Below are 24,375 nucleotides of genomic sequence, written 5' to 3'. Positions count from 1 at the left end.
AACATGGTATGTGTACATACATAGTGAAGCATGAAGAAGGGGGAAAACAGAATAACCACAAAAAGCATTGCTAAATTTTATGCTATTTCTCCTGACGTCTATGGGAAAAGATCCATAATTAAGAGATTCAGATTTTTTTTTCCTTTTCTTTCTTTTCCTTCATTCTGAATGTTTTGAGGATTTTTTTGTTGGGTGGGGAAGGGAGAAATTTGACTCAATTAAAAGAAAGCGAGCCATTATTAGCTTTAGGATTTAATAATACTTTTCTGTCTGTTTGTTCTCTAATTTCCAATACTTCATTTCTTTTCACCCTCTGCACTCTTTCACTTCTTTTCACCCTCTGCAGCAGGGGGCTGCTCAGGGTAAGGCAAGTTGATGACTTTCTTTAAGGTAAAAGCTCCTCTGACTGCCAGCAGTCTATGGCTACTTCTGTATAGCCCAGTATTTCCCAGCTATGATTTGGCATCTTTGACTAACAAGCTTTGTATTTGTGTAAATAAATACATATCTGTGTTAAATCTACTTTGCATGTAGTCCGTACTTGAGGGAATCAGTACCTTTTCTGAGAAGACTCATTTCTGGATTCTCTTGACACTCTTTTTCTGGCTTCAGCATGTTGGGAAGCTGTAGCCGACTGAAGGTGAGCCATCGGTTTCTGCGGTAGCAAAAAAATACTTTTTCCTTTTGCAAGAGGAGTTTGTCTTCCATTTGAGAGCTGAAAAGGGAGATAATCTGTTTTTGGTGGAGAAGGAAAGTCTGACTGCTGCTCATTGTTGCTGTACTGATGTGCTTAGCTTTATACTGAGTTGTGCAAATGTTTTACCTTGCAGTTTTCTCTTGAATCCTCAGTTCCATGCCATAGGTAATTTGACATGAAAATTTGGACAATAAAACTTCAGAAGAAATCTTCAGTTGAGCATTAAGGTAATTGCTGAGGCATAAAAATCTGATTTGATTTTGTCAAACTTCTGATGCCTTTTTTTTTTAAAATAGAATTGATGTAACTTGACAGTTAATAATGTAGGTTCATTGGAATCTGAACCCAGAAAAAGGTAATTTTTTTTAGACTGGCAGAACACAACATTCAAATACATTCTTTAAGATGTATAGACTCAATTTCAAATAAGTATATGGTATATGTCTCACGCTTCAACAGGACTTATGCTCACTCGCTTCATAACAAAACTGATGTAATGAGATGGTTTCTGTCCGGTTTCTTTTCCCTGTAGTCTTTCTGTTTTTCTTCCCTCCTGCGTTCCTACTTTAGTTTATCTGTGGCAATAAGGCTTATGTGATCATCCAGGCTCTTGTGTGTGCTTATCTCGTTTTATTTCTCTCCCTCGCACTAACAGGTTTTGAATATCTTGAACATTTCTAACCAGAATTGACAGAAAGGTAGAAATTTCAGAAATTGATATACTGAGTTTTATGAGAAAAGGCATCTGGGTAAAAAGTGATGTTATTAGAGTCCCAGGTGATTTTAACGTTCAATCCTTTACTCTTTTCACTCTTACACATGCAGCTGGTTTAGTGTCACGTAATTCATTGTCAAATCTTGTGCTAAATGCTCTATGAAAAATATATTTCTCAGTGTGAATCTTATTTTGGCAAGTCCTGAAACCCTGCACTGTTAGGGTGATGATAAGTTTCTGATGTCTACCAGCAATAGCAAAATCTTAATTTATTAGGCTGCACCTTCCAGGTTCTGTCGGGTTGCAGGCACAAGTTTAATGTGCTTTTTTTTTTTCAGTATGATCTGTTTAGAAAAGGGAAATCTGCCCCCCTTTGCAGAAAGCAGAGTAACAGGCCAGAGGTACAGTGGGGTAAATACAGAAATGCTTGAGCTTCTGGAGAGAGGACCGTTCCTGGTCAGCTCTTTGAAAGGTGTTCTCGTGTTCTGTAGTTGTCCTCATCTTAAAAACAATCATCCTTTCATCTTTTTGTCTTCTCATGAATTATTTCCACTTGACGATGTCCTTAAGGCTTCAGAAAGGGTGGGAAAAGATTAATCTTTGTCTCATCCTTTCTTTTTAAGACGATTTGCATGTGTATAGAATTGCTTTCTCAGTCTGTTCTGGGTACAGCTACATACTCTCCCTGAACAGTCGATGGGGGGAAAGACGAGTCCTTACCTCAAGTGCTGCGGTGCCTAATAGCGTGGCTCACAGAGAGAGGAAATCTCCCATTTTTGAATGGTTCCGGATCTCCTAACATGTGTGACCCGTGGACAGAAGGAAGCCTGCAGGGTCAGGTTAACGGAGCAATTTCTGCAGTTGGAGGTACCTGACTGGGAATCGGTTTGGTGACCTCAAGGTTGATGCTTTTTCTTCAGTAAACATTTGAGAGGGAGGGGAAAAAGGGTCCTGCAGTACCGCTGCATCAGAACAACTGATCCGAACTGATGGCTTCCATCCCCGTAGTCTCTGCTTGCCAAGTTGCTAGTTACCTTTGCTCATAAATACAAACATGGAAATAAAATATTTATGCTGTCTTTTTCCTCTGCCTGTGGATCTCAAGCTTGACTTAGTACTGGATTACAGATCTCTCTCCCTCCCTTAATTTGGCGCTGCAAGAACTGTTCTTCACTGGGGAAGAAACAGGCTCAAAATGTGCGCCTGGTCTTATGGGTCCCAAAGGCGATGTTAACAAGTGTAATTTATTCTTTTGGACAGTGTAAGTTCTGTATTTTGATTGCTGTGTTAAACCAAGGAGGCTCATATAAATGTTTCTATAGGACATCAAGTTAATTCCAACTTCACAGTTCATAAATGCGCAGCCATGGAAGTCTTTACTGCCTCTGTAGCTGTACCCGCAGTAATCGCCTCCAGGAGCTAATGTTATGCTTCTTCCTAACGGCTTGCCCGTGTCCCAGGCAGTGGGATTTTTTTGATTGCAATGAGGGAGATGGGCTTTTAATCTCCACCATTATCTAAACAGGCATTCCCGGAGCACGTTTGGGAAGGATCCTGTCTTGTAAAAGCATCGCGGCTCTTCAAGCATTGGCGGTTTCAATGGTAATAAAGTATATCCCTGATTTTTATGATCTGTTAAACACCTGTTAGTCCACAAAATTTTGATTGCTGGTTATACGGTTTTAGCCATTTTTGTTGGCAAAAAGTCTTTTTTGCACCTTTGCACAAGGGAATTAATACTACACAATTTTCATCATTAGGTGTCTGTTTTTATTGGATGATTGTGCTTTTTATGCTGAATGCATGCTGCTGAAAATTTCCATTTACTGAATCTGTGGATGTTGCAACAAAGATAGGAAAAATTGTTCTAGCATATCTGAAAAAATGAAGTTATTTTCTTATAATGATAAGTGACAAAAAAAAAAATAATGTCAGATCATTTTTACAGGAATTTTCAGCCAGAAAGAATTTCAGAGAGCAGCATGTAGTGAATGACAAGTTTGCTTCTGGAGTAGCCTTTAACTCTCTTTGAGGAATCACTTAGGGCACTTAAAGTCATACTTTTCTATAGTAAATAATACATTTTATTTTCTGAATTCAACAATGGGGGTAGTTTTGCAGCAAATTTAGATGGGGTTGCTCTGTGCACTTTTATTGCTTGCTCCCAGTCTCGCTAACGTTGAAAGCCTGTGGTGTCTTTTTGATGTGTGGTGGGGGTTTTCTTGTTGCTGTTTTGGTTTGGGTGGTTTTGGTTGGTTGGCTGGCTTGTTTTTGTTTTAAATGTCCATAGCCTGCCTTCTATCTGGTTAGCTTTCCTTAGCTCTCCTTGTTGGAGAGCCATGATTAGCTGACGTCTCCAATGGCTTATCTGTTGTCTTATCTATGCCGGGTTCTCATTGACTTGCATGTAGAGTTCCACTGTGGACAAACCCAGTGCTAAAATTCTCAGCACTTCTTCTCTTCAGTGACTTGCTGGTCAATGAAAGCAAACAGCACATTTCTTTTTCTTCTGTTGTTACTATCTGGTATCCTGTGGCATTGTGTATCACAGCCTGTTGTTTCATGCCAGTGGAGTCCTTGAAAATTCCTTTTAGTCTGTTTGCAGAAAGAGAGGTAAGTTCAATATTTTCATGCTGTGTGCAGTATTTCAGATTTTTCAGCAATGTCTGTAGTTCCTGCCCAAGAGAAATTTTCCCCACAGGCTACAATGAGTAACTGTCAGCATTGCTTGCTATTAATACTGGCATGCAAAAACTAATCTTGGAGCTGCTGCAATTTAGTCACAGTTTTGTGTGCGGAAACCAGATCATTGAGACCTGACACAGTTTGAGGTGGTTCTTCAAGTGCTGTCTGTGCCTTCAGAAGTGAAGTAGGCTGTCTTAAACCTATGTGTCTTTCAGATGACAGGAAAAGCTCTGTTTCATCGGTCTGGTGGGGGATAAACGTTATGTGAAACCCAACGGTGTGTCCAGGAAGTTTATTCTGAAATTTGGGACTCAATCCAGATGTAGCGGTACCTGTGAATAGTTTACCAAATAAATGTTATAACTGGAGTAAGGGAGGTACCGTGGTATTAACATAACTTAAAATAACCTTCAATGGTAGTTGTTAGGTTTCCAATAAAAAAATTCTGTGGCAAGGATGTTACCTTCTCCACTGAAAGAAAGAAGATGCATAACAGCAAAGAAAGAAAAGGAGTACCAGATAGATGGTTTCAAACTTTGCAGTTCTTTAGGTTTATTTTGCTGTATTTGATCAATTGGCATGTCAAATGCAAGCACCTTTCTTCCAAAGGGACTTCTTTCTGCTGCAGTATTTGCCAGTGCCACTTATCAGGGTCAAAATACGCAGACTGGTGTGAGGTCAAGTTACAGTATTTGAAAGGTTCTTTCTGTGATGACACAGAGAGGGAACACTCAGGAGGGACGAGGTGTCTCTGCCTGGGGTTGGCTGGCAGTGCGGCAGGGGGAAGTGAAAGCAGGGTATGGGTTAGAAGGCCCCTTGGTGGGAAGTTGTCCAGTGCCGTTCCCTCCCATAGTTGGCCTGAGACCCTTGATCTATCCAGTAACTGGCCCTGGATCCCAGTCTCCCCAGTTGCTCCCACGTGCTGGGGACCCCTCCAGTGCCTGGCCTGAGGAGCTTGGTCAGCCCAGTGGCTGCCCCTTGGGTCTAGTTGCCTCCAGTTACCTGATTTTTCAAACAAAATAAAGTGATTGCTGGTTTGCACACAGGCATAGCTGTAGAGGGCCTGAACTGCACAAAGTGAGATAGGTGGGGTTTCGTTTATTTTGGTTTTGTGGGGTTTTTTTGTTTTTTGTTTCTTTTTTTTTTTAAAGATGTGTTAGATGTATCTCTGATCTTGTAATTTATACATTGCTTTTGACAGATCTTGGCTGGCATAGGCTGGATAAGGCGGCCAGAAAGGAAGAATGTAGTGACACAGCCTTCATTCTGTCCAAACCTGGGGTAAAGCACAGAACAGGTCCTCAACTACTGTTTTACACTAGCTGTGAAACCTGTTCATCACTTCTGAAAAGTAATATTAATTAGGAAAGAATTACTGTGTTTTGGGTATGTAGCAGTGAGCTGTAGGTGTGCAGGACTGTAGCTAAGAACAAACCTTTTCAGCAGCGGATACTGTAAGTTACATGCTCTTTGCTCCTATTTGTAGAAGTATAAGGAAGTGTGCTTTTAGTCTTCTGTTCCTCGGTGTTAATTCTGTTTCTTAGTTTTGGTTAAATATTTTTATCACGTTTTCATTTTTGTCAGTAATCTCGAACCTATTTTGATTGCTAAGATGAGCATCCTTCCTATCATTAAAGAAATAACCAGGACAGAGAGAGTATCGAACAGTTTCCTCCTTAATATGTATAAAGGTGGTGTATAAAGATCAGTGCTGTGACTGGGATCCACATTTGATCTGGCAAATAGACACATGCTGTTCAGCCGAGCAGAATTTGCTGCAGTATTATAAATACTTGTCCACTGTCAAATTCTGTTCTTTACATATTCTGTCCATCTTCTACGACTTTTCTTAGGGAAGGTAACTTAGAAAAATGTCACTTCAGAAACTTCACGGTGTTGTACCTAGCCACAGAAAATGGCAAGGGAATAATACAGCAGAGGAAAGGATGTGGGGAGCTCACATCTGTGTCTAGATGCCTGGTTGATGAGAGGCAGGGCCAAGCAGAAGGTAGCAGCATGGGTGCTGTACAGCCTTTTCCTTTTTTCCCGAGGTGAAGGAAGAGAAATAACACTCTGTGTCACTGTAAGCAATAGAGTTTATGGAAAATTTGACTTATTCCTGGCCAGAGCCTGCTTGGGGCAGGGGAGATTTTGGTCTTTTCAGTTACCGTTTGACAGGAAGAAGATACAGTGAGAAGGGGCAGCTCATATCTGGAGCTCTAAGGCCACCTGTCTGTTACCCACCCAGAGTGGACTCTGTCTGAATAAAAATCTGCTTCTGCCCCTAGTTATACAAGAATTCATATTATGACTGGTCAAGTGCAAACATAAAAAACTTTGTGCTCTCTTTCTTGTCCCCCGGTATGATGCTTGTCACAGATGCTTGGCTGCTGTATCATCTGGGGCTGCATGGACTTGATCTAAGAATAGCCTTATCCTGGAGCTGAAATGTGTCAGTCTGTTGTACCTGTTATTCCTATCTGTTAGTCCTTCTTGTTCTGACTCCACTGTTCAAACCCCGATGAATTACTCATGCTGGTAGTGTTCTAACAAGAATAAATAGAGAAGAACATAAATAAGCAAAGAATCTAATTACCACCTAATTCACAGGAAGGCTGTGTTTCAGACTATGAAAATTGCCCTCGGCAAAGGGTAACCACGATTATTTCACATATTTCAGCAACGGCAAGAAACTCACTGTTAACTTCTAAAAAGTAGGCTGCCATGACAGAGGAGGAATAGTTGCTGCAATGTTTTTGTCTTAGGCCTTGTAGCTGGTCACTGAGGACACATGATTTTCTGTGCCAGGGAGGCTTGACCCTGGGCTGATAGATGTGTGTCCTTCCTTCCTGGCTGTCTCAAGGGCCTTGCCCGTCACTGCTTTAAAAACATGTGAAAGGGATAAGACAGTGCCTTTCTTAATGTCTGAAACAGTTCTGTCTGTCACCTGTGCTGTTGGTCTGTGCCAGAGGTACATCAGACACTCCTTAGTCTCTCTGGAAGTAGTATCTTAGAAACAAAGTCAGGTTTTGGGCTTAAGCTGCATGTTTGGCGAGATGGATGTTGTTGGTTGGCAGAGTAACGCTTCTAAAGACCTGTCTCCTTTAATTCTCTGATGTTAAATGTGTCACTGGTGTGAAAAATCTCTACCGTGTGCTCCTCTAGCTGTGATGTGATTAGCAGTTTTTTCTCTCAAAGTTCACATGCTCAGCAATATTACTTGTCTTTTCCTGGAACCATTCTAGACTCCAGAGCAGGAAGAGATGGATGAAGCGGACACACAGGTTGTTTTTGTCTGTGAACTTGACAGAACCGAGCCAGTTTGCCAGTCCAGTTCTTTGCACTGATTTCTAGTCTGCCTGAAGATAAACATCCCTTATTGTGAATACTTTCCAGGTAGATCTTGCAGGTGTTGCTCTACCAGGTGGTTTGTGAGCCTTTTCTTTCAAACGCTACGGTGTATTCCAGCAAAACCAAGTTTGCATCTATTTTCCGCTTCAGGAATACTCATATGAGACTTTCAGGGCCTACCCTGGGTAATTTCATGAGTGACTTTGTAGTTCTTCCTGATATCTAATAATATAAAGGGATATTTATTAACAATTTGGTGTCTCAACCACTACATTTTTAATGCCTTATGAAAGAATTGCATGCAGCTCATGCACGTGGCCTTGATGAACACAATACCTACTTGATCCTGGCTTGTGCTTTGCTGGATGCATAATGATTTCAATGTGCTGAAGAAACAACCGACTGTAAATATTTGTTCCACTTCAGTGGGAAAAGTAAATACTCTGATCCCTTAAAGTTATTGCCCTGTACACCTTTTTGTTTTGTAAAACTTCTCTTTATTTATTTATTTATTTTTTAATGTTTTCCATTGCTCTCTGTACATTGATTCTCCTTGTACAGGTAGAATGTTCTGTTGCTGTTGTTCCAATAGTGATTCTCTTTTTCAATTTTTAATTTTTTTTCTGTCAAGCGGATGGGAAAGATTAAAAGAGTGATTTTTGGAAAATTGCCGTCTTGATATGATGTCTTAATTTTAATGCCACAGTGCATTTTTGGTAATAGTGGAAATGTGCCTTGAATAATACAGATGATCCTCTGCATTTTTCCTCAGGTTAGATGTGACGGTAGCTGCATAAGCACTGAAATGTGAAGTGCTCAGGCTCCCTTAGCCTCGAACAAAATAAAATCTTGGCATTGAAATTGAGCTTTAAAGTTCACCATAGCTGTGAGGCTGCTTTCTTGTATTCTTTCTTGCCATTTTAGTTCAAATTTTCTTAGAAATTTGAACAGGAATAATGAATTTTTACAACTCTATTAAAATTGGATTACGAATATAAATATCTGGATTACGAAGACTATGTATGCATTTCTGCAGTATAAGTTAGTGGAGTTTCTCACAAGTGCCATAATTGGGCTCTCTGAGATGGTGGTTCTTATTCTTCAATATAAATGTTATTAAACCATTAAACAAAACAATTTCCTTACTTCAGCTTTTGTTTCTGGCTGCTCTTTTCTTTTGATCACCTTCTGAAGCCTCTCTTCTATTTGCTGCTTCCTTGGGTTTGTAAAGGGAATATTTCTCCAGCTCTCAGCTGCTTTCTGCAAGATTAGCTGCTTCAACACTCTTCCTTGCAAAGAGCAAGAAACGTAATAATCTTTTAATAGACTGATACATTTGTATAAAAAGGCTAAAGGCTGCAGCCACTTAAATTTGTCTGTATTTTCTCTAGTGGTCTTAGACTAAAGAGCAGACTTACCTGGATACGTATAATAATAATATTAAATACAGGGCATTATCAGCCTGGACTCAGAAGTGGTGGTATTTCCATGTGAAGTAGTGGTAAGATCATTCCTAGGCTGGAGAACCTGCTTTGGGTGTCAACATTGTAAAAGGATAATAGAGTCGGTGCAGGAAGAGCCGAGGAAGCTTGATTTGCAGCAAGAGAAAAATGAATTGTCCGTTTAGTTCAAAGAAGAAAAGACGTGGAGTATTTTAATGCACCTTCTGTCTGCATAAATACTTACAAATTATGCAATACTTAAGGACTCTTCAGTCTGCTAGATGAATGCCGAAGAAGCCCTGCTAAATGGGGTCTACAGCTACAGAAACTCAGATTGCAAATAAAGGCTGATTTTTTTTTAACAGTTATGCTTGAATAATCGCTGACAGAGGTTACCAAAGGATGTGCTGCTTTCTCCACCAATGGAAATCTTAAGAAATTAAGACATTCGCCGCCTCCCTCTTTCCCTCTCCCAGTGGAAAATAGGAAGAGAATGTGTTCCCTGTGCTATTGAGAAGTTAATCCAGGATGGTCATGATGAGAACTTCTGCTTTAACCATGCATACAGGTATCTCTACAAGAGATACGGAGAAAAGAAATAAATTTGATCCATTTGTCATTAGTTGGAGCAGTAGAAATTTCGCAGCATACTTCATCTTCGTTATTATGATTCTCTGTAAACTGAATGTGTAGATCTTGCTTGGTTCCTTTCTACCAAGTAGTTAAGGTGTTAATTTTTATGTAGTTTGAACAACAATAGAAAATAATATTAGCATGTTAAAGTACTTGTGATAAAGAAATACCAAGTAGAAAGGTTCTGTTTGCATGAGATGAAACGTGCTTCCTCACTGGCATAATGAACACAGATGGACAGTAATCTGACTGTACTATATATGTGCCTTTATTTACATGACGTGACCAGATGACAATTAATCTAGTATGTACTCAGCAAGGAATCTTCTGATACGTCATTCTACAAAGGTAAAATTCTTTTTCATTTCTTGCAACCCGAGTCACGGGGATCATTGAGGCCCTTTCTCTTCCTTCAGTATTGCTTAGCTCCAGAGCGTAAGGTGCAGTGTGTTGTGTGCACCAAAGTACTCCCTTTTTTGGAATAATTCGTGCGTAGAGTTTGAGTTAGCCCAAGCAGCAGTCAGAAGTTGGAGTTTTACTGCCTACTTGCACATACGATTGCAGGCCTGTGGCCAAACAGCAATTATGTGAGCCCCTTCTTAACTTTCTTTTTTTCCTTCCACTGGATGTTGTGTCGTCTTGACCCAAAGTTTTTGTCTTTTTTTTTTTCCCCCCCTCCTTTTTCTGTTATTATGCACTGTTTTCAAGTTTTTGTTACAGTGGCTGGTGGCAGTGGTATTTTAGTGGCTTTTGGAAGTATAAGATTGATTTGACATCCTTGTTTAAGGATAAGAAAATTCAGATTCCTTTTCTTTTGACATACCTCATGTGCTCATTGCAGGGATTTGAACTAGATGGACCTATAAAGGACCCTTCCAACCCAAACCATTCTATCATCTCATGTGAATGTCGGAGATACTGGTTAGGGTACATCTGGGCTTGGAGAATTTGCACAAATTAGTGTTTCAAGCAAAGATGGCATATTTTAGTGTACCATGGTAGGTAAGCCAATTAAATTGTTCCTGGCCAATAAACCATAAAGCTGCTCAGAACATGAAGGAGTGTTTGTAGAATAGGCATATGAATAGAAAACGTGTATGTATGAGTGTCGGCAACATAGTTAAAAAGCCTGTTCCAACAAAATACCATAACTGCTAAAAGATCTTAATTAGAGTACAATGTATTTCAATTGCCATTTTTATTTTAGTTTTCATCGTCCCGCACTTCATGGTGGTGGTTCATCTCTGTTAGCCTGAATAACTTCACATGGCATGGTCATTCCGGGGTACATTGAACAGCCTCCTTTTTGACACTGCGAGAAGTGACTCCTTTTCTCTCCTCTCTCTCAGTGACAGGTGAGAAACGGGCTTTTTAACATGTGGGATGAATGGACTAAGAACTTCAGAGAACTGATCTGGAAAACTGAGGAAAAATTTATCATATGCATACTTGGTGTAGTAACATGTTGGCCAGGCAAATGAGAGAGATGCGTTCCTTTCAGTGAAGTGAATGCATGCTTTGAGGGGAACGCTTGCACTAATAATGAATTTATGATAGGCATATGCCTAGATATGAATTGGGTGGGTTTTGTAGTAATTTCCCCTCCATCAAAGGCATTTCAACCAAGACGTCAAAAGGAGAAGTACGAGGGAAAGAAATGGTACAATTAGCAGTTAATTTAAAGTAACTAAAGTGTATTAGATGCAGTCAAATGAACTATTTTATTTTTGCTCCTTGTTGTTTGTAATGTCATAAGCATGAGTCATTTAAAAGCCAATCTGGCTCAGTACAGTGTGTGCTGTTTTATAGTGTTTTCTCCTTGCCAGCATGAGTGTTTCCTTGTTAATGTTTCACATCTGTTCTTTGTAATTTAGTGATTATGTGCAGGCCTCTGTGTCCTCCTTGTTTATTTTAAAAGGACAATGGGAAGCTTCATTTACGTGAGATTGAGTAGATGTCTGTGATTTATTGAAGTTTGGGCGTCTTGGACCGCTGCTTTGCTGGTCTGTGTAAATGGATATTTTTAGCAGAAGATGAAAATGTGGATGGTTGGAGAAAATCAGTAATCTACAGTTGCAATCAGCTGAATGTTTTAGAATCGAGTTGGCAAATGTATGCCAGAGATTTATATTGCTTTCTTATCAGTGATGCTCAGGCTCCTTGCAAGCATCTATGATGTGTTTTTGTTTTAGCAAGTATGCAGAGAACAAGTTTTCATTCGGTGGGTATCTATATTCATGCAGGCACAGGGTTTTCATGTCCAAACAAGAGTATTTTCTATTAAATAGAAGTCCTAACTTATATATTGGTATTATTGACCACTCAGACATTCGTATGGAAAGTGGCAACATCATGTAAATCAGGTGAGATATTGCATATAATAATATGCAATATGAAACAGTAAATGACCAGAATGAACTCTGTTCAGATGTGAAAATAAATTATCTACCTATTTTGTAAATGCTTTAATACTTTCTCTGACACTGAGGTGCTCAAATAAGCAAAAGGGCAAACATAATCAGATAACTTAATAATTAGGAACGGTTTGACTGGAGCACACAGTAAGCTTTCAGGTGTTGCAGAGGAAGGTTTCTTATTTATAGTCGAATAGAACCAAGAAAAATAAATCTGGTTGTGGAGGTGATACTTTGCAATTGAAATACTACACAAGACTGGAGTCTGACTCTGATCTCTGCCAAAGCTATCTTTGTAACCTTCAGCAAATTAATTAGACCTCTGGACTTGGCCAAGCCTAGAATTTAGATGCTGGGCTTTGAGAGCCAAGTATCCTGAAAGGGAGGAACCCACATCCCCAGATAATTTGTCTCTGTTTCACATGTACTCAGGATTTATTCTTTTTCATGTACTTGTGCATTCACATGTTTATACCATCCTGTTGTCACTGACTTGGGCGAAGGTGTTCTGGTGCAGTGATCACTGATGTGAACAGGGAATTAATCTGATTGCCAAAAAGGGTGAGGGGATGTGCCAGTCCACTGCATTTGGGTGAAGACTGGAGCAAGGCTGGGGGGTGTTTTGGGAGCAGAAATCGGGTATAGCTGTTACCAGAGATTAAAAAGCAGGGCTCAGGCTTGCAGGAGTCAGACAGCATCAGTCTGGAGCACTGCTGTGTCTGCAGAACGCCTGAGTGGATCCTCCCGCCCTGGGTGGCGGTGAAAATCACCGGTGGAGTCACAAACCAGTTCTCCAGTTAATGCTCTGTTCAGGGGTTGGGACTGACCGAGGAAAACTGCAAAGCAGAGTGTGATCTTTACTATTTTTTTTCCTCCTTCTTACATTCCCAGTGTTTATGCACTCACATTTCATATTGAATGCTGCAGTTGCCTCACAACCATTTTAAGCTCAAGATGGAGGGGTCTTCTCTCCTACTCTTGGATGCCACTTGAATTTTTTGTGCCTTTCCATCATTTTTATGGTTCTTCAGTTGAAAAGCAGATACCTGTATTGCAGTATGAGTTTAGAGCAAGCGTGTAATAAAAATTCTCAGAAAACTCTCGCAGCCTACACACGCTCAGGCAGTCAGAGAACCAGAGGTACAGTCCAAGGTCTTTCTCCCATGTACTTTTTAAGTCTCTTCTTAGACCCGTGTAAACTTTTTGATATCCACAGTATCTTGAAGCAAAGTTTCTTGAAGAAAACCCACTGCCTCTTGTTTGCTTTGAACGGTTGTCGGATGCCCCTCTAGCTCCGATCCTGAGCGAGACAGTGAGCAGCAGGTTGGGCTTTCACCATTTCCATCTCACTCTGGGTTTGCTAGACCTCTGTTGTCCCTCTTCTGAGTCATCTCTTTCCTGACTTAAAGGCCTTGGCCTTTGTGCCCTTCCTTGAACCCTTTGTAAGTCTATTATACCCTTTTTGAGGTGTGGGAATCAGAATTAGGTACAAGAAGTATGCACTGTGTGTTCTATACAGAAACACTTTTTTTCCTGTTGTTTTCTATTCTTTCTCTAATTATCTCAGTTTTCATTTGACTGTCAAGGAATCGGAGCCAATATTGTTGTAGAACTAAGTTGCAGCCCCACATTATCATTCCTGCATGTTAATATTCAGCACAGTGTCCATCATTTTGTATGTAAAGCCAGGATGTTTTTCCCCGGGTACATCACTCTACATTTATTCCTGTTGCATTCCATCTATCATTTTGATTGCTCAGTCACTGAAACATGGAAGGTCCATCTGCAGATCTTCGCAGGTGGTCCTCATCTTTGCAGTCTTAAATACCTTCGTGTCACCCACAGAATGTCACCTTCGTAGTAACTCTTTTCATAGATTAATTAGGAATATGTTGAACGGCACAGGTCCTCATTCGGCTGTCTGCAAGACGCCCCTGGTGAGCTGACTCCCCTGTGAAAACTTTTGACCATTTAATCCTACCTTCTGTTTCCTATCTTTGTAACCAATCATTTATCCATGCAAAGACTCTATCTTTTCTCCAGTATTTTTTCATTTCCATAAACGGAGCCATTGTTGACTTTTGTGGAGGGACTCAGATGGAGAGTTGCTGTCTCCTAAGAATACAGTTCTTATATTATTGATGTAAGATAACTTTTTATTTAGTGATTATGTCTTCCTTTAAAATACCCAGTATGCTAGGGACATAACAGCTTCTGGTTTATTCTATTTTTAAACTCTAATATGTCTTGATTTCATCATGTTTTTAGGTTTTATGATTACAATAAAAGGGTCTTGTAAAAATATTCTTATCTGTAATATACATTTCCATTTATAGAGGGGCCTTTGACATCCTCCACTGTTATGTACAGTAGTCCCATATGAAAGAGATTTAATTTTGTTTCTCGTCCAAGTTGTCACATTAGATATATGGTGCACATACCTCTTCCATTCATGATATTTAATTTTTTTTATATGAAAACTGACATTTAGATACAAAGAATAAATTTACTTGGCTATTTCTCAGTATCCTCTGAGAGCTACATCAAGGATCACCTTTGAAGTACTGACATTTCCAGCAACAATAGCTGTATTGTAAGCCCACTGGATACGTTGACAAAATCAAATTTTGTTAGGAAAATATGTATAAAAATTATTTGTAATAAAAGCAGGGAGAGGGAGGGTTATTAACAAAGTACTGTCAATCCCACCCACTCAGAAGCTATATGAAGTCTGGCATTTCTCTGCTGAATTGATTTAGTCATAGTTAATGCTGGAGAAATGCCAGAAAATTATTTGAAATCTCTTTTTGAATCTGAAATGTGGAAGCACCGGCCAGAGGATTCCCTGAAGACAGTGAGCAGAAAAGCTGTCTGTGCAGCAGACGGATAAATCATCGTTCTTAGCACTGGTATATTTTTAGAGTCTCTCAACCTGGTGAATCAACTCAGCATAGGGTATATTAATTGCTGGTACGGTCAGAAGTACTGAGAAACTGTCGGTTTCCACCCATGATTAAGGGTGATTTCAATAATCTTATTTTGATTATTGCTTTCAGAAATGTAAAATCCAAGTTAAATATCATATCAGAGGTAAACTGTCTCTTTGCACCCAGTTGACTGTATGAAGCGTTCATTATCTGACTAAGCCCAAGTATTGTCAAAAATGCATATGATAAACCAGGTACTTGGACTAATAGGAAGGTTTGCTTCTTTAAACAGCTTCCACCTGTGGTGTTACTCTGTATAAAATGTGTGGAAGTCGAAGAACTGTCAGATTAAAGACAACAGCCTTGTAAAGAGGTGTAACATCCTCAGTTTTCCCTGCTTGGCATCTGCGGAGCTTCTGCTCTGTTTGCCAGCCATTGCTGACTCAGCTGAGAAATGGGAGATCACATAGTACGCATTCTTCCTTGGAATAACTATGGGAAGATACTTCTTAATCTTATTACCAATGCCAAAGTTTAAATTCAAGTAGAATACAGTAAAAACGGTGGAGTCCAACTTCTAGATTTCCATAGAAACTTTAACTGACATAACTTTGGTATTTTGTGTTATACGTGGAACACAAAATCTGTCAGGCAATGTGTTTAACAAGGAAACCAGAGAAAATACCGAATATACTTGTGGTGCGTTTCATGCTGGTCTTGAAAACTTAATTTTTACTTGTTTTGATGTTTTTCAGATGGTCAGGTAGCATGACAAAACAAGCATATATATATATATATATATTTAGGTATATAAGCCAACCTGTGTCTTTGTGTTTGCCTTTTTGAAACAGTGTAATTTATTGCTATTTGTGAAGCAGAAAATCTGTGAGACGTGTAACGTACGGTTCTCAAAGGCAGTTGTGTTGAGTGGCTGGAGGAGAAGCCAGAGAGCTGGTTATGCCACTTGGGAAGCGTATGGGGCTTCACAGCTCTTGATGTGAGTTTGTCTGTAAAATGGGTACGTGACTCGACTTACCTCATCAGTGTCTCAAAGCTTGTCCTGTAAGGCATTTCAGTATTCTTCACAGAAATGTCTGAAAACGTGAAACAGATGATGTACAATGGACTTAGATTAAAACATGAGTAGATATTCAGATGTAGAATGTGTTGAAAACCAGCTATGCCTGAAAGTCATGTACCCCTGTCCTACGTAAGTTAATAGGTTGACCGGAGTTGGTTATTTTTAGTTAGTTATTTCCTACTAGTCTTGAGCAAAACCAGCCGTTAAACAAAGGCCATGAAGACTTTCATAAATTTATGGAATAAATGATAGTGGCATTATCTGCTCTATCTGAAGGACGTGCTTGTGACAGATCACTTTAAGCAGACATGAGGCATTTCACTTTTTTTCTAATGTGTCTCATCATACACAGAGAAACAGCAACAGGACCGTGGATCCTGAAAAAAGGGGGCAGTAGAAAGCTTTCTTTGTCACTTTAAGACTTTTAAATACATCAATTTATGGGATTATTGGGGTCTGATTTAACATCTGCCTCAAGGCAACATAGAAACACAGTATGTTTTTAATACTGCTATGGATTATGTATTTCCATACGGCATATCTTTATATGTGTCTTGGTGGCACAGGAGGAGATTGGCAGTAAGAGGTAGGATGAAGCGTCGGCCTACTATTATGTGCATCCCTTATTTCAAGCCGACTGGTCAGGCTGATTGTGGAGAGCTTTCTCAGTGTCTTGCTGATAGCCACTGTGGTGTTTTCTTTTTCTTTCCAGTTTGCTTTTTTAGTACTGGTGTTTCATCTGAGGATCTCTTTTGGTTGTGCAATTAAGAAAACAGTAATTTTCAACAGAGACCTTCAAAAGCTTACTCTAGTATAGGCCTGGTTTCCTAATCTCTGCTAGGGCCAGAATTCAAACCGTTACCTCTCATAAGTAATTTCATAATGTATAATGTGCTTTGTGGAATTTCAGAAATTTCCTGATGAAAATTTTGCCAGTGAGATTTATTTTTGGAAGTGTGGAAGTTAGGAGAAGTGTTCCTATGTGTAACAGGGCTGTGAACAGTGTTCTGCTCAAGGAGTAGACGGTAGCTGTAGTTACAAAGCTCGGCTTTAGTCTTGGGGTTAAAACGGAAGAAATAAAATAATGGATCTGCCTAGTCTCAGCTGCTGCTGGCTGCTGTTTACTGCATGAGCTGCTCCCTTTCTGCAGCTCCCAGTTCAACATCATCTCCATGTTGGCAATTACTAACTAGATTATTTAGAAATATGCTGGTCCTAGCTAACTATTTTAGCTATATTGACTGAAAATACAGCTACTGTTGGTGAGTTGTAAAAACAACAACAACAAAAAAATTAAAAATAAATCCATTGCTATAGTTGCACTGAATGGTAGTGTAAGTCAAACATGAATCAAATAGATACATTCCCTTTTTATATTCTTTGGGGAGCTAAGTGTGTGTTGCAGTATTGATGAAGAAGCTTATGTTATGGCGAGGAGACACTGGAATCTGTAGGTGGTATAAATGGATAATGTTAATTAAGAAATCAAGTATGCAGATTTGGCTCACCTCTAAAGAAAAATAGATCATTTGGTATTTTTCTGTTAATGAAGAATTTTACACTAAGATGAAAAAAGACTTGGCGTGAAGCAGATGTATTAGTAATGAGATGCAGGCAGCGTTCTCGGAGGAAGATTTCTTGCCAGAACATACCCTGGAAGAGGAGAACAAATAGGAGATAGAAGAATTGAGTCAGACAACTCTGTTCCTTGAAAATGATTATTCTTTTTGTGTAGCTACTACTTCTTTTTTGGCTTTGGCGACTGTCACACAGGTTCTTCTTTTGATCCCGTACCTCGTTCCATCTTCAAACCTGCGTTGCCAATGGTAGTATCATGTCAGGGGGAGCCAGGTTGCACTTTGAAGCCTCGGGTGAGGTTTGTTCAGGAATTCACGCTTCAGGCCATTGTGTTCGAGCACAAACTGAAGACCTCTTCAGAACTCCCGGTGCAAATCTGTTCAGTCGCCAGCTGTTGTACCTTTCCCAAATGGTGCTACCCTGAGCAGTGCTTCCTAGGAGTGAGCTGACTCAGCTGGAAATAGGGAACGCTTCTCGGAATCAGGAGGGGCCTCAGGTCTCCTTCTTTTCACTCAGTGAAGCCGTCTGCCTGCAAACAGAGAGAGGAGGTGGGAGAGTTTCCCGAGGGCTAGAGACCAGTGGGCAGAGTTCACTGCCCACAGGCTGCGAAACTGCATGGAAACAAGGATCTGCCTGGGAGGATGCAGTGACTGAGCAGACACCTGTGCACGTACTTTATTTACACTTCTTCCTCCTTCCCTGTTTACTTTGATCTTTCTCTTTTTGAGAAGTTAATTAGCTTAGTTTTTCTCACCAAGTTTGGCTTTTTTGCATGTGTTAAAGTATCTTTCAGGCACATTTGGGCAGCTGACTACAAGAGAATGGTCTGGATGGGTCCACTTTAAAGTTACGGGCTTTGTTTACGTTTCATAGTAACATTAGGTATCTGAGCAGGACAACAATTGTTTGTTCTGGTCTCAGTAAATCATTCCATAAAGTTTTGTTTTCCTGATTTGAAAGTAACCCTGGACTTCTCGCCAAATGAGGTTCACGCGTTGGCATTATGAAACTTTCAAACCTTTTTACAGTTGATAATGCCTGAGAAAATAAATCAGCTAAAGGTTACTGAAGTACTGAAGTGTGCACTTCCGCTATAACTGAATCCAGGAGTGTCACCAGGCTTTAATGAGATGATTTGTCTCTTCCAGTATAGGGTTGTTCCTTGTAATTTATATTCCTGAACCTGTTACTTTAAAATTGCTTAAATTATAGTATGTCTTCCCATAGGAAATGTCCTCATTAGAACAGTTAACTTCATGTTGGAAAAATAACTTCTGCTGTTTGGACTACCTTTTTTTTTTTTCTGTATACCTTTTCCCAGTTGTTAGGAAACATACTCTTTGACGAACCTTGGCAATTCCTGTCCTTAAATTTTAGAGTTTTCATTTGTGGGTTTTTTTTAATGTATGTAGTAGTTCTGCAAGTTAAGCGCTAGTTAAAAATTATTCTAATTAATATATGGAATGTTAATTAATGCATGTAGTGGAAGATTCCATACTATATTTGCTGGGGTCCAACTATACCTGAACGCATGTATTTCCCATTCATTAGCATCACTTAATTTATGTTTTGGGAACCCCAGTCTGCAAAGTTTATAGTGCTTAAGTTAAGCACAGACATGGTTTTTATTTTTGTTTCCTCTTGAGCATTATGAGGTGATTTTTGTTAATATTTTATTCTCTCTTCCAGAAATAATGACCCTGCCTTTTGGTTTTCTGACATTTCACATGATTTCGGCAATCCTTATTTAATTAACTGAAGCCCTTTATATCTTGGACATGTATTTGATGAAAACATGAAAGGATCTGGCAGACTGCAATTTGCATCTTAGTTGTATAGCAGTATTTCGTGTTTTTCTTAAGATCACAACCTCTAGATGTAGTTGTTTACATGGGACTCTGTTTAGGTCTCTGGGAAGTTGAGCAGTAGATCTAAAAAGTTTCTGCAAGACTGAGAAATTCTCCGTGTTTCCCCCAAAAGAGACAGGAGTTGAGCGTCCTCACATCCCTGGCGTCTGTAGTGCTGGTGGTTATAGATTCAGTCTGAGCTTTGCTTTGCTAGGATTTCAGGATACCCGGATGTTTTTAGGCTTTCCATCTCTTATAGACTACTGTTGTATTACAGAACCAGATACTGCATTAAAGAAATGAACTAATGAGTTACCGCTAGTAAAAATTATTAAAATGAGGTAGTAAATACTTGTCAGGCATGGCAAGTAACTGTTGCAACTGTCAACCGAGAAGCAGGTTCCCAGCCTTTTTGTAATTGTGATTTTACTACAATTATGTCGCCCCTCTTGTTTGTAAGAGACTGAACTTCTAGTGTCATTCTTTTCTTTGCTGATGTGATCCTTTAGCATTTGCTCTTCTGAAAACTTTTGAACCTTTGGACTTTGTAGGCTGGTCTTGCTCTTTTCTCTCCTGCCCAGATTCCTAAAATGTCTTGCTCTAGGGTGAGTATTTGAGGCCTTGCCTGACGAATTCCTGCCTGAAACAAAACCTCTGAGCCTACAGGTAGAGAAGAAAAGAAGAATCAGAATGGGAAGTCTGGTGGGTGAGAATAGGGCATAAAAGAAACTTTTTGAACAAATGCCTTCGTGTTGCAGCCTCTCATTCCTCCCTCACACACACGTGCATACACACATACTTTTCTGGAAAACAGAAGACAAGTTTGTTTGTTGAATTAAAGAAACATATGTTTGTTGAATTAAAGGAGACTTTCAGATACTTCGATACTTTGTGTCAGGAGAAATACTGGGAAGGTCTCCACTTCTCCTAATTCTTTTCTTTTTGTTTGCTTTTTCTTCTTACCAGCCAATTTTAATAAGGCAATTTGGTAGTCCTGCAATTTGAGAATCATAATTGACTTGGTCTTGTTTTTAATTTTTGTTGATGGATTTTCCTCTCTAATAATACCGCATTTCTCCCCCAGTCCTTGACATATTTCTAGGAGTTCTTACTCACCTTAAAATTTTTTATTAATGTTAGCACAGTTGAGGTTTGGAAGGTTGCCAGAGATGTGAAGGAACAGTGGGCTAAATGTCACTTGTCTGGAGAAACAGTTCTGTGCAGTTTGTGGTGGTTTTTCTTTTTCAGAGCACTGATATCCAGAGGAGGATATCGGTGAATATTTTTGATGGAAAGTGAGCCTTGGAGAGTCAGCCTTTTTTGGGGAGAGACTCTCTTGGAAGTGTAAAACATCTGATACAGAGGTGATACATGCCTGTATATGTACGTGCGGGTTTTTTACAAAAGCTGTCATCAAATAGTATTTTTAAGTTAGGAATTCAAACACTCAGAAGTTTTGGATGTACCATTATTTTTATTCTTCCCCCTTTGGTATTAAACCTAAGGCAGGAGCCTTCTGGAGGAAAGGGAGGTGATTCCAGGTGGTTTCATGATAAATATGTACATGAGAGGTGAATTAAGATTGCACCAGGAACTATAAATCTGTTGTTTCCAACATCTTGACTGGGGAACTTCACTTCTTAAATGTCGTTTTACTATATCTTTTGGTGTGTACTTTTGTTTATGAAGCTTTAGAAAAGTTATACTACATACTGCTGGATATGTTTAGGAGCAGGATCAGTTTTCTTGTGAACTGTTGTTGAACTTGATGATTATTAAAATTTTAAACATGTAAACAGTGGTTGAGGGATATTGTGTGTTACTCAAGTGGCTCCAATTTTCTTTGCATTGAACAGAGGCAAGTATTATTTGTGAACACCAGCTCCTTAAACAAGTGCATTAACCCTTCCCTGTGACAGAGAATTAAAGACCTAACTCCTGAGTATCTGCTGAAGGTTTATGGCAGTTTTAGCATATTTGTGGATTGGAAGTAATTTGGAAGCTGAATGCCTGTTTCAGATGGGATTTCCTGTGTGGTTAAAGGAGCTCTCCTGTTCTACCTGTCTTCCCTACCAGCAAAACTCATTATAGGTTGTGTTCCTAAAGTTTTCAGACATAGCATTGCACAGTTCTTTCTCTCTTCATTTAGACCAAGACTTTTTCTTATTTATCTATGAAAGGAGTGTTGCAAATAAATTTTCATTAAGAAAAAATGATTGAACTGGGCCAATGAGGTGTTTTTCTTTCATCTTCCGCTTCTGCATTTGTTTGTGCAGCAGCGCTCAGCTGGAGGCGTCTGTCCCACTGCCGCTCCCCGGGCGGGCAAAGCCCAATGCTGGAGTGTCCTGGGAAGGGGCTGCCGCTCGCGGTCTGAGCTCTGCCTCACGAAGTAGTGTCCTCATATGGAAAGAAATAGCGCTCTGGTGATGGTGTTTTATAAAAGAAGTTGCAAGTTGTGGTAACTCCTGGTTCAGCATTCTCTGTACGTGTTCTTCATGTGCAGCCCACGTAACGTGTAGGTGTGATTAGCTTTGCTTGACATGCTGTGTATATGCTATTTCGTCCTCAACTTTGCTGTAATCACTTCTGGTGGTTTTGAAGCGTGGCCACAACTTACCTGTTTGTGGCTGCTGAGACTGCCGATGGGCACCACTGTGCCAGTTGCCTGTGGTATGTGGTTGAAGCGCTGAGGCTCAGTGGAAATCATCAGCTGTGCGTTAATTGGATGTTAGAAATGTGTTAAAGTGTGTTTCGCTTAATTTTTCCTGGATAAAACTATTACTGTTTCAAGATGCATATTTTTCAGATATTTCTAAGAAATTTTAACTTAAAATTTTCATGTTTGTTACCCATTTCATTAAAAAAGAATAATACATTTAAACAGAACAAGTCTTGCACTTTCTGTTTTCTTTAGTATTTTTGAAATGTCTCCATAAAATGATCTTTAAATAAAGGGCACTTTTGTTCTGATGAGGATATACAAGAAATGTTCCTGTTGTGTTTTCTGTGTTCTGATATATGCTGTTGGACATCTGTGTAATATCAGTTGGGGTTTACGGAAGAAACACGGGGTTTTAAGCTGTAATTAATGAAAAGTAGTAAGAGTTTTGGAGTGGTTTTCACATCTGAAATACAGCACACTGAGCAGAACTCTTTTTCTAGAGAAATTGGAAGGATTTTCCTAACAGCTTAACTGTGAGTCTAAAACGTCTAGAAAGAGAGAGGAGGTGGTTTGGTTGGGGGAGAATGAGGGGCAAAGTCCTTTATTTGATCTTTAGAGTAACGATCGTTTTACAAAGCCACCTCCCTTGGAATCATTCAGGCTAACAGGTTCTGTGCTGAGCATCTGCTCGGTGCCCAGCTTACCCTGCACAATTGCTTATTGGTACCACATCTTGCTTTCTCTATTGAATTTTCTTCTCCTTCCTGAAGGTTTTCATGCTTTTGAAACAGTTTTTTCAGTAATGACCCGAATTCATGGGTTATCTTATTTCTTCAGACTGCTCTGCTTGATCATTCCAGCTTTTGATCTTCTATTCTCGCCCTGGCAGCGTGATGGAGATCTGTGAAGCTGGACTATCCTGTGCTGTGTCCATGTGTCCTGGCTTACTCTGACTTTCTCTTTCACAGAGCTGATGCGTGGGCTTCCTACTGGTGGCTTCAGCACCACAAGCAACATGCTGAATACTGTGGAGAAGGAGTAAAAGAAAATGAGCTGCTCTGTCGATAATGCGTTGGGTTCTTCTGCACAGATGTAGGATAAGGTCCAGCTAGTGAGACAGAAGTCAGGAAGTTGCAGCAGAAGAATATTGCTCAGAGAAGCAGAAGGGATAAAGTACATTCAGTTGGAGTGTTTATTGGAAGCCGTGTTCATCCAGGATTGAAAGGTGAGATTTTCTGTGGGTTTTTTATTTCATTTTTGATTTATTTGTTGGATTCAGGGAAGACACTTTTTTCTAAAAAATAAAATTGGTAATTTGTCTTTAATACTTACCTTTATGAAAGTTATCTGAAGAAGGGCACGTGTTAATGTGCTTTAGTTTTGTCACTTTACTTAAAATTTGGGTTTAGGGCAGTTCTGGTGATTGAATGTCCTTGAAACAAAAACTTGCAAGATGACTCTACCTGACAATGTAGTGAAGAGAACTGGAGAGGTGCGGAGACTGAATAAAATGCTTGAAAACTGGAGGCAGACTGGAATGACAGAAAGGAGCTTGATGAGATCCTTGGTAGGAGGCTGAAATCAGACAAATACAGAATAATAAAGAGAGTTAGAATAAAGTATTGGAAAAATAGCTTGAAGATGAGATCAGTTATCCTGTTACTCAGTGCTTTTAAAACAAAGTTTATAGAAATCAACAAATACCGTGTGGGACTAGCTAAGACATACATAACTATGGTTTGCAGGGGATGTCGAACGAGAAGAAAGTGGTGTTCCCTTCTAGCTTTTTCTTATCTGTTTGAAGCTGATAGAAAGCATCATTGATGTGGTTTCAATTGTGGTGTATAAAATTATAGCTGGCAGATAGTGGTGAGAAGGAAGGCTGCAGTAAGGATAGAGAAACCATTAGGAATTCAGTTGTGAATTGTCTTATGTGCATGAGAAACAGCGTTCCTCTTGTTATGTTTTCACTGGGAGGTATCTGATGGTGGAAGGTACAGCATGTTGAAGGGGAGATGGAAAAGCACAGAGAAGCACACCAGGTAGAAACAAAGTGTTAGGAATGGCACCATTCTGAAATATTGGCCTAATTCTGCATTTCACTGGTAAAATAACCTTTTTCTGCAACCACTGACAAAAGGTAGGTCTTTCATGTTAAGGAATTTTCGATGTGTGACATTTAAGTCTTTGCGTATTGGGTGTTGCCTGAAAAGCTGCTAACGCTGCTCTGTAGGGAACGTGTGTTATTAAATGTTATAAAACATTTACAGTTTGTGTTTGTGATAATCTCAGTAGTACAACCTGAGCTTTGTTTGTGGTATCATCTAAAACTTGATGTAATTA

At 39.6% G+C, this 24,375-nt stretch overlaps 1 protein-coding gene across 5 annotated transcripts in view; it reads left to right on the top strand.

Moving 5' to 3' along the window:
* Positions 1–24,375, top strand: part of PCDH15 (protocadherin related 15) — an 827,643-nt gene that overhangs the window by 122,283 nt on the left and 680,985 nt on the right. For all 5 annotated transcript variants that reach the window (XM_054204839.1, XM_054204838.1, XM_054204854.1 and 2 more), the window contains exon 5: positions 23,001–23,257. The gene's annotated coding sequence lies outside the window, so the exon portion shown is untranslated. The remainder of the gene's footprint in view (positions 1–23,000; positions 23,258–24,375) is intronic.

The sequence above is a fragment of the Rissa tridactyla genome, chromosome 6 (genome assembly GCF_028500815.1).
Source record: "Rissa tridactyla isolate bRisTri1 chromosome 6, bRisTri1.patW.cur.20221130, whole genome shotgun sequence".
Classification (NCBI taxonomy): Eukaryota; Metazoa; Chordata; class Aves; order Charadriiformes; family Laridae; genus Rissa; species Rissa tridactyla.
The sequence above is the reverse complement of the archived record's forward strand: the minus strand, read 5'-3'. Positions and strand labels throughout refer to the sequence as shown.